Source organism: Triticum aestivum, chromosome 7A (genome assembly GCF_018294505.1).
Source record: "Triticum aestivum cultivar Chinese Spring chromosome 7A, IWGSC CS RefSeq v2.1, whole genome shotgun sequence".
NCBI lineage: Eukaryota > Viridiplantae > Streptophyta > Magnoliopsida > Poales > Poaceae > Triticum > Triticum aestivum.
The window spans coordinates 708,441,349-708,452,839 of NC_057812.1; the positions used below are offsets into that span (position 1 = coordinate 708,441,349).

Consider the following 11,491-nt stretch of genomic DNA (forward strand, 5'->3'; position numbering starts at 1 on the left):
TAACCCTCCGGCACTCCGATTTTCTCCGAAATCACCAGGAACACTTCCGGTGTCCGAATATAGCCGTCCAATATATAAATCTTTATGTCTCAATCATTTCGAGACTCCTTGTCTTGTCCGTGATCACATCCGGGACTCTGAACAAACTTCGGTACATCAAAATATATAAACTCATAATGAAATTGTCATTGTAACGTTAAGCGTGCGGACCCTATGGGTTCGAGAACAATGTAGACATGACCGAGACATGTCTCCGATCAATAACCAATAGCGGAACCTGGATGCTCAGATTGGCTCCCACATATTCTACGAAGATCATAACAACATACTTTGTTCCCTTTGTCATCGGTATGTTACTTGTCGGAGATTCGATCGTCGGTATCTCAATACCTAGTTCAATCTCGTTACCGGCAAGTCTCTTTACTAGTTTTGTAATACATCATCTCGCTACTAACTCATTAGTTGTAATGCTTGCAAGGCTTACATGATGTGCCTTACCGAGAGGGCCCAGAGATACCTCTCCGACAATCGGAGTGACAAATCCTAATCTCGAAATACACCAACCCAACATGAACCTTTGGAGACACCTGTAATGCTCCTTTATAATCACCCAGTTACGTTGTGACGTTTGGTAGCACACAAAGTGTTCCTCCGACAAACGGGAGTTGCATAATCTCATAGTTATAGGAACATGTATAAGTCATGAAGAAAGCAATAGCAACACACTAAACGATCGGGTGCTAAGCTAATGGAATGGGTCATGTCAATCACATCATTCTCCTAATGATGTGATCCCGTTAATCAAATGACAACACATGTCTATGGTTAGGAAACATAACCATCTTTGATTAATGAGCTAGTCAAGTAGAGGCACACTAGTGATGTTTAGTTTGTGTATGTATTCACACAAGTATTATGTTTCCGGATAATACAATTCTAGCATGAATAATAAACATTTATCATGATATAAGGAAATAAATAATAACTTTATTATTGCCTCTAGGGCATATTTCCTTCAGGGAAGCCTTCCAAGAGAGGAAAAACATCATCGTCGAGCGGCTTGGGCCGGGCGAGCAAGGACGAACCTCGAGGCAGACCGTAAGCGAGGCTGGGGTACTTTAAAAGCACCTCATTCTTTTTTTAGTGAAGTAATCATCTGATATATGTTCGTCCATCCAGGTTAATGCCTGGTGCTTCTCAATCATCCTCCTCCTCGGGAGATCTCCCAACTCCGGCCCCATCTCCCAACAGAGGAGATGATACTGAGGTATCGTCCCGAAGGGCACCCGAAGGCGGTGCCTCCGTCACCCGAGGTTCCGGGATCGAGACCGGCGTCCCCGAACCGTCCGGTTTACAGCCGAAGACGGTTCTGCAGGCAAGCAAGCGGGTTCCTTCACTGGAATGTCGTACTCCGGCAGTGGTTTCCGAAGACCCAGGAGCACCGGAAATGTTGACAGGCATGCTACGACGAGCGTCCATCTCAGAAGAGCATCGTTCCTTGATGGATATGGTGGTCGAAAGGGTTCTATCCGCGAAGAGTGGACTGAACGAGGCCTTCACAAGCCTTCTAAGAGGTTTTCAGGTTTGTGATGTAGCTTTGTCAATTGAATTTCATTGACAGAATGCACCTATTGTATATGAAGTAGCCCCTGAGACTCACTACAACAAAACATGTCAGTAGGCACGTTTTTTCTAAGACGCTTTTATATTCGTCCCTATACTGAAAGCATCATGTATGTAGGCATGCTTTTTGAGACGATGTAAGTACCGTCACAAATCTTAATTTTAGGATATATATCATTTATTATTTTTTACATGTGTAAATAGCTACAGACGATTTTTGAGACATTTTAGGATACATGAAAGAGTTTAACAAATAAATAATAAAACCAAAGTATTTTTTTGCAGAAAAAGGAAATTACGGGGCCCATCTATGCAGTAAAACGAGCCCACGTACCGAACTCAGCGCGCGCCCTCCTTCACCTTATCCGCTGCCACGTCCTGAGCCGCCCATCTATGCCGCCGCCGCCGATGGGCTGGCTCCTCCTCCACCCATGCGCCCCTCCCAATCTCCATAGCCTCCAACGACCAAATCCATCTCCTGCCTCCTGCAACTAGTCCTGCCAGTGCGCCGCGTCCGCCGTCGATGAATGCCCTCTGCAAGGACTGCCCCTAGCCCCTCTGCTCCGGCGCTCCTCGGTCGTCCCCGTCCCTTTGCCTGATTGCTAGGGACGTGCTGCTCCACGCCTGCTCCTGCCGGGGGCCGCCGCCTGCCGCGCCGGCTCTGGCGCTTTGCTCCGGCCAATCCCGGGCTGCTCGCCTGCTCGGCCGGACTCTGCCGCCCAGGACTTGCTGTCAACAAACAGCAAGCAGGCTAGGGTATTTTCTGAGAAAGCTCTCTCTTTTGTTCTTCCTATCAGTGTATGATGAAAATGAAATTAAATTTGAACTGAAAAATTGTGTATCAGAGTATATGCAGGGGACTGTGTATATGTATAACATATTGTTGATTTGGAAGGGAATGCATTTTAATATCAATTTCATTTAATGTTGTAGAAAAAGAAGAGGAAGATATATTTCATTGCAAGTTTCAACACCCAGTGTTTCAGTTGGACTGAATCAACTCCACAAATTGGAACAACCATAGATTGGACCACCGCCTTTGGCTTCAAACAACCCGCCTTCAATCTCAACTCGAGAAAGTACCTCTTTTGTATCCCATACTCTTTTTTGAAGTTTTTGGCATGTTTTTATCTATTTTGTTGTATCATTAAGAATTGAGTTTAAATTCTAGAGAGACATACCATTTGTCCAAAAGTATCAAGCATTGGATGTAAAGTGGACAACCTATTCGGTACTGAAACAATATGTGTAGCATGTATGAAGCTGAATCATGCTTATAACACTGAAGAGCACAGTAACTTCCATAATACAAGTAAGTAGCTGCAATCTTCCAGGATTTTTTATAAATAAATCAGCAACATGCCACTCACCTAAGTTGTCTTTTCAGCGTATCCTACCATGCGCCAATGAGGGAAGTGGTAGTGTATCCTAAAAATCCCCTTTTCCTGAAGGTGTAAACACATGCAGCAACTGATCGTGTGCATTAGAATGCACTGTTTGATAATTACTCTCTTAGGCCCTGGTTGCTAACTTTGTAAAAATATGCAATCGGCTACCCTTCAACAATTGCAAGTCACTTGGGAACTATTTGGTTTCCAGCCAAATGTTGCTAGACCTATGGTTAGGCACACATAATTTCTGAGGTGAGTGAGTGTTCGGTTGGCTGACACAGTTGTGGCTTGCGACTTTACTAGTCACATGATTAAGGAGTATATTTTGGCCACACTTTTGTGGCAAGCCACACTCTGTCCCGAGGGGTAACAATTACTACTTTTGGCTTAGTTGTGGCAAAGTAAGCTTTTAACTAAACTAGGGTGTTAAATTGGTCTTAAGTTTCAATCTAGTATTGTAGATCATCACATATGTTCTCTGTTTCTTGTTCAATGATGTCTTATCTGACTCGTTAATCAGTCCAACTTAATATCCTTTTTCCTGTTATCCTTAGAACAAATATATATGACGTGTATGCAGTGCATCCCACTAATTATTTAGATTGCATTGCAAACGCCCTTTTATACATGCTTTTCATTTTTCATTCAGGTGGCTGCACATATCCTCCAGGTTTCTGTAATTGGGAAGGAGTGTATTTCCAGTATGGTGATAATTGTATATATAATAATACTGACTGTGATCATTGGCCTTTTTTTTACCTTCTGTTGTACCTTGATTTTTGTATATGGTGCTTACCTGAGATGCACAAGATCATCAATAACACGATGATATAAAGCAGGAAATTAACACAGTTTTTTTAAAGCACCCTATTATATGGTTTTTATGCTTAGTTTGGATACTTAGATAGTCCAACAATCTTAGTAGTTTTGCAGAAGGAAAGAAGTCCCTACAGCGATTAGAAAGAGTAAATATTTCTAGATAATTGAAGGCCCTGCATATATAATATCAATCATGTGTCCTGTTTTATATTTTTGTTTGTTCATGTGGTGTGTGTTTCCTTTTGATGTAGCCAGAGTTGGGATTAGGGGGAGAAAGATGGCAGCATATGTGAAATTGTATTGAACTGAGTGGCGTCTTTGCATAATAGTTAAACCTACAATGGCACATTTCTTTTGATGTTTTTCAATTCAAGGTTGATGAAATATTTTAGGATCCCATCATTGAATTAAAATATCTATGTATTACATGCTTTTCTTGCAAAAAGATTTGCATCAGCTTCCATCTCTTAAATAACACATGTAAAGTTATACACTGACATATTTTTTTTGTTTCATTACTTCGGCATATCAAAGGGCGATGGATCGAGGTTGGGTGAGTCAACCAAGAGCTAGTGCTGCTTACAAAGATGGTGTCGAGCAATTTCTGTCTTTTGCATTCCATGATGTTTCGGCTGGTGATAGAATTCTCTGTCCTTGTGTAAATTGCCGAAATAAAGCTATGCAGAGTTATGATGGAGTGAAAACTCACTTGAGATGTGATGGTATTCTTCAAGGTTACACTAAGTGGGTTTGCCATGGAGAGGATTACAGTGAACCATCATTTGCATTTGCTCATGTATCAGATAATAGTGGCAATTTTCTATTCCTAGCATCCCAAGGAATGTTGTTGGAGAAGGCAACCATGGAAGGATGGATGACATGCCAGGACTCTTAAGTGCTGTCTTTGCTATGGCTAATAGTTGTTAATCTTTATCAAGCACATCTGATGGTGAATTAGATGGCGTTGAATTTGAGAATATGGTACCTAATTCAGTTGAGGATGAGAATGCAGATGCTCAAACAAGGAAGAAACCTAATACGTATGCAAGCTTCTTGGAGGATGCAAACACGGAGTTATACCCTGGATGTAAAGCATTTTCTAAGTTGTCATTTCTCATCACCTTGTATCACATGAAATGCTTACGTGGATGGTCACAAGAATAATTTACAACGCTACTTGGTATTTTGTCTGATGCACTCCCACACGCACAACTACCAAAGAAGTACTATGAGGTACAAAAAATCATCCGTGGCTTAGGCCTTGACTACGAGAAAATTCATGCATGCCCCAATGATTGCATGCTTTTCCGAGGTGAACGAGCTGATCAAGAGTCTTGCCATGTGTGTGGCAGCTCGCGTTGGGTTACAAATGAGAAGAAAGACTCCCAAGCTGAATCTGTATCTAAGCAGAAGAAGAAACCAGCCAAGGTGTTGCATTACTTTCCTTTGATACCGAGGATTCAAAGGCTCTTTGCAACAAGAAAAACATCAGATGACATGCGTTGGCACGATGAGGGTTGTACTAAAGATGGAAAGATACGGCATCCAGCTGATGGCGAGTGTTGGAAAGATCTTGATGCTAGATACCCCAGTTTTGCTGCTGATCCTCGTAATCCGTGCCTTGGCATTTCGAGTGATGGATTTAACCCTTTTCGGAGTATGAGTTCAAAACATAGTACTTGGCCAGTGATGCTTATCCCGTACAACCTACCGCCTTGGATTTGCATGAAAGAAACATCTCTAATTTTATCGATGATCATTCCTGGACCAGCTTCCCCTGGGAATGACATTGATATATATTTGCAGCCACTGATTGATGAGCTCTTACAGTTATGGGATGGTGTAGACACATTTGACGCTTCCTCGCAGGAGATATTTCCACTCAAGGCTGCACTATTATGGACTTTAAATGATTTTCCAGCATTAGCTTACCTGTATGGTTGGAGCACAAGTGGTAAATATGGGTGTCCATCATGTGGTCCTTCTACAAGATCATTTCGCCTGAATAAGAGTATGAAACTTTGTTATATGGGTCACCATCGCTGGTTACCACAGGGTCATGTATTTCGAAACCGAAGAAGGCGGGAATTTGATGGCACTAAAGATACATAATTGGCACCGACAAGTATGAGTGGTAGTTCAGCTTTGAAAATGTTGCTAGGCAGAGTGTTTGTGTTAGGCAAAAAAGACAATGTAGCAAAGAAAGCAAAGGGCGGAAAGAAGGTCAAAAACAGTGAAAAATAAAATGAAAAGAATCAAGAACCGAAGCGTAAAAGGAAGGCAGACAACAAGAAGTCAATTAAGAACCAAGGTAAGCCTGAGAAGAAGCCTGAGGATTGGTTCAAAAAAAAATCAATATTTTTCAACTTGCCATATTGGGAACTTAACAAGTTAAGGCACAATCTCGATGTAATGCACATAGAAAAGAATGTGTTTGATAATTTAATTGGAACGTTGTTGGATATTGATTCTAAAACAAAGGATGGCCTTAATGCACGGCTTGATTTGGCAGAAATTGGTGAAAATGGAATTCGACATAATCTTCATCCTGCTGTAGATGATAATGGAAAAATAGTATTGCCTGATGCACCATTTACTATGTCTAGAAAACAACAAGAAATACTTTGTTCAGTGATGCACAATATTAGGACCTCCGATGGATATGCATCAAATTTTTCTAGGCATGTCAACATGAAAGATTGTACAATCTCAGGTCTCAAAAGTCATGATTGTCATGTTATTCTGGAAGATATTCTTCCTCTAGCACTTCGATCCTGTTACCCACACAAAGAGGTCATGGAAATAGTTATCGGGCTGTCTAATTTCTTCAAGAAACTATGCTCGAAAGTCTTAGATGTCTCTGAGCTTGACGAACTTCAAGAGAGTATTGTGATGACACTTTGCAATATGGAGAGAATTTTTCTTCCATCATTCTTTACTATCATGGTGCATCTAATGGTGCACTTGGTTGAAGAAGTTAAACTTGGTGGTCCAGTGCACTATCGGTAGATGTACCCCCTAGAGAGGTATGGCACTTTAACTTTGATTTTATTTAATCTTCAATAGTTTTGAGAAGTAACATCTTGCTTAATTAAATTTAGATCATTTGTTCGGCTGAAAGCACTTGTGCGCAATAGAGCATTTCCTGAAGGTTCAATTGCTGAAGGGTATCTTGCCCAAGAATGCTTGACCTTTTGTTCAAGATTTCTAGAAGGAACTACACGTTTTACAAGACCATCAAGAAACCCCGATCCTTCAGACAAGATAAAAGATTTGTACATGTTCCATAGTGCTGGTGAGCCAATTGGAAAGGATGTCCCAGTTGGGCAGTTTAATAGCCAGCTTCTTATTCAAGCGCATCGATATGTCTTGCGACATTGTGATGAGCTTGTAGATTTCCGCAAGTATGTATCACTTCTATCTTTAATTAATTTGTTTATAGTTTGCCAAGAAGTTCATATAATTTAATTGTTACACTTACAGTGAATTTGTGGCTAAAGAGAATAGCAAACGATGTGACTCAGCTAATTTGACAGAAGCTGATACCACTAAGTTAATTAATGAACACTTTGCTGACTAGTTGGAACAAAAGGTACATTTTACCATATTCATGTACTCTGAATTATATAGACACCTGAATTTAACTAATTGAACATACAGGTTTTACAAAGCGATGGATCAACTATTACAGAAAAGGTAAGAGCTTTGGCTGCAAAACCCAACAGATACGGGGTGCTCTACAGTGGCTATGTCATCAATGGCTTCAGGTTCCACACGATGAGTCATGAGTCAGGGCATGTCACACAAAATAGTGGTGTAGTGAACATTGCAGAAAATGGTGTTAGATATTATGGCAGATTAAGTGACATCTTTGAAATGTCATACAATGATTACAAAGTGGTGTTCTTTAATTGTGATTGGTACGATGTCTACCACAAAGTTGGCATTCAAACGGATGAGTTTGGGTTCACTCTTGTGAACAAGTCTCGGAAAATACACACAGGAGATGAGCTAGAGGATGATCCTTTTGTATTTTGCTCCCAAGTGCAGCAGGTTTTCTACGTTCAAGACCCAAAAGCTGAACTATGGAATGTAGTAGTGGAAGTCAGGCCTCGTGATCTTTTTGACATGGGTGTTGACGAATCATCAGATGAAACAGAGTAGAGCATTGTGCTTTTGGTTCAGGCTGAAGTATGGTTAAAGCTCTTTGCTGGTGTGGTTCTTTGCATGCAACTACTCCCTCCGTCCCGAAAAACATGTTGCGGGGGTAGTACATTTGATTTTTTGCATTTTAGTACTTCCACTTTCAAAACTCTAGAAATTAAGCACCCATCTCCCTCCTCCCGTCGCCCGCGTCGCCACGGCCAGCCGTCTTCAATCGCCAGGGCCAGCCGTCTCCAATCGCCAGGGCCAGCCGCCGCAGTTCCTGAGACACCGACGAGCCCACCCACGAACAAGACCTCCACTGCCCATGAGGAGGATCTCCGCCGCCCGCCCACGAGGACTCTGCCGCCCGCCCAGGAGGAGGATCTCCGCCGGCCACCGACGAGCGGGTCCTCCGCCGGCCACCAACGAGCGGGTCCTCCGGCGCCCACCGACGAGCGGGTCCTCCACCACCGAGCGCCGTCGCGCTGGTCCACTCCACCCACGACTCTGCCGCTCACTGCCGCCGTGCTGGTCCACTTTGGCTCACCGGCTGGTTGAGGTGGTGGTGGCGGGCGACGCCTATACTGCCAACGCCCTCCGATCCCCGCCCCCGACCCCCGAGGCCTCCGGCTCTACCTCTGCTACTCCGCTCTGATCCTGCAGCTGATACATATTGAAATTGATCTGCAGCTCGCTTGTGAGTGCTCTTCTGTTGATACAGAGTGAAATTGATCCGCAGCTCGATATTCATGTTGACCAGCAGCAGCAGAGCTCTAGTAGCAGCTGCCCTGTGCTTCTCTGGCCTGCTCCTTGTGTTGCCGCCAGAGCTCGTGTTCCTAAGGAAGGAAGAAGGTAAAATTCAGTTTAAATGTCAGGTTTCAGTAAAATTTACTGTCAATTTTCATGGTGAAACTGATAGTCATCTGGTGAAATTGAATGTTTGTCTAGATCAATTATTGCTAGCATTGTGGAATTAGAGTAGATAAGCCAATTTTGAACATACGCAATCACTATACTTTGCTAACTGTGAAACTGTTATGTCAATGAGCATATGCAGTCACTAATCATATGCAAATTTGGAGTACTGCTGGAATTACTCTAGTTTGGAGTACTCTAGAAATCAAATTTGGAGTACTGCTGGAACATGTTTGCACTTTTTGTTTAATCTCTCTGCAGGACATGTGTAGGCAAGTGCCCTGTTTTACTCATTGTCAAAAAGTGCCCTATTTTACTCACTGCAAAGCAAGTAATCCTTCTATCCTGTTTTACTCACTAGAGTAGATCTTCTCAGCTGAGGTCCCTAATTAACTTGTCTAAGTACCTACACAAAATTCCCCATGGAGAAAAGGATCTAGCTCCTCCTACACATGTATAGATCAATCAGTTTAGTTCTAGTGTTGTTAGATTTTTGCACCCACACAGAATTGTAATACTCAGCATGGATGTTTTGCTGCCATGACTTGTGTTTGCAAATGTTTCAGCAAACATGATACTCCCTAGAATTCAGTTAAACTACTGCAAAAAAAATTCAGTTATGAGCCTATCTGTATAAATACATTCACAAGAATCTAGCTCACCTTGTGGGAAAATCTAGCCAACCTTGAGTAAAATCCACACCAAAAGAAGCAAGCAAGCAAGAAAGGATCAAGACATGGTCAAAATTCATTTAGTTAAGATACATACAATAAAATCTGAGTTGGATATTGACAGAGTACAAATGAGTTGATCCAGACTCAAATCTGAGTTTTTAAATGCAAAATATGGATGAACATTGGTGATTACCACTACACTACATCCAATTGTATTGTGTTTGGAGCAAAGTGTTTGGCTACAAAAAATGGCTTATGGTTATGGTTAGAGCAAAGTGTTTGGCTGCCATGGCAGCATTTCTTGTTTGGCTACCGTGGCAACCAAACTAGAAATGGTGCCATGGCACCTATTTCTTGTTTGACTTGCATACTCATTTTGTGTGTGTGTATTCTTGTTATGGTACCATGGTGTACTCATCTTTTGTCATTGATGGCAGGAAACATAACTATGGATTTGAACTTGATGCCTCAAAAGGAAGAACATGAAACTATTGATTTGAACATGATGCCTCAAGAGGAATACGATGAAGGTATTAATTTGAATTTGATGCCTCAAGAGGAGGAACCTCAAGTGGCAGAGAATGTAGTTATGGATTTGAACTTGATGCCTCAAGAGGAAGACGATGAAGATATGAATTGGATGCCTCAAGAATATGAAGGGAAAGAGGATGAAGCTCAAGAGGAAGAGGATGAATTTATGAATTGGATACTTCAAGAGAAGAGAAGAGAATTGTCAGATAAGGAGAGGCATGGTGTTTACTTCGCCTTGCTGGTAATCGAGCTCAGAGATGGGTCTGTTCAACCAGACGACAAGCTGCTAGTCTCAAACCTGTTGGACATAAGTGTACGATCTGTTGAAAGAATCTGGGAAGACGCCAAAAGGCAAATTGCCGATGGCAAAGAAGTAGATGTCTCAAGCAAGAAGCCAGGAAGATCTGGCTGAAAGAGAAAGGAGCTAAATCTAGAGAGGACCTCAACAATCCCACTGAATAAAAGAAGAACAATTCGATCTCTGGCACGGTCTCTAGGTGTGGCCCGATCGACCCTACATAAGAGGTTCCAGTTGAATGAGCTCAACCGCATCACAAGCACCGTGAAGCCTCACCTCAAGCTAGAGAACAAGCTTGCGAGATTGAAATTTTGTATGTCCATGGTCGATGACAATTCGATATCAACTTCTCGTGCTATGTTAAAACCAATGACGAATATGGTTCACATCGATGAGAAGTGGTTTGACATGACGAGAGTGAAGAATAGTTACTATGTACTTCCAGGAGAACCTGAACTGAAGTGCACCGTGTCAAACACTCACAACATTGGGAAGGTGATGTTCCTAACAGCCATTGCCAAGCCTCGATATAACAATGAGGGGGAGCTAACATTCAATGGGAAGATCGGCATTTGGGCATTTGTCGAAGAGACTGAGGCGAAGCGGACAAGTCAAAACAGAACAAAGGGAACAAAAGTGTTGACATCAGTGAAAGTAACTAGGCCTGTGTGCAGAGATTATCTAATCAATAAGGTTATCCCGGCAATTCAGGATAAGTGGCCTGACAATGATGAGGGAGCGACAATATTCATCCAACAGGATAACGCAAAGCCTCATGTCCTTCCCAATGATGTAGCTTTTTGAGAAGCTGTGGAACAAACTGATCTTGACATCCGATTGGTACAACAGCCCCCAAATAGACCTGAGTTAAATTGTTTGGACCTCTGCTTCCATACCTCTCTCCAGTCTCTAACCGACTGCAGGTCACCTACAAACATCCAGGAACTGGTACAGGGTGTGGAAGAGGAATTCGAGAACTATGATCCCGACAAGTTGCACAGAAGCTTTATCACATTAGAAGCAGTTATGTTTGAAGTTATGAAAGCCAAAGGAGGAAATCAATATAAGTTGCCCCACTTGCACAAGGATCGCGT

General features: G+C 42.3%; 1 long non-coding RNA gene across 3 annotated transcripts; it reads left to right on the forward strand.

Moving 5' to 3' along the window:
• Positions 1-1,988: 1,988 nt before the first annotated feature.
• On the forward strand, positions 1,989-7,744 carry LOC123149557 (uncharacterized). 3 transcript variants are annotated; one of them, XR_006474751.1, is made up of 6 exons: positions 1,989-2,379; positions 2,557-2,702; positions 2,795-6,859; positions 6,935-7,237; positions 7,317-7,425; positions 7,494-7,744. It is a non-coding gene; the product is annotated as an uncharacterized lncRNA (long non-coding RNA). The 3 variants fall into 3 exon arrangements; XR_006474753.1 differs by having other exon boundaries at positions 3,664-6,859; XR_006474752.1 differs by having other exon boundaries at positions 4,368-6,859.
• Positions 7,745-11,491: the final 3,747 nt, after the last annotated feature.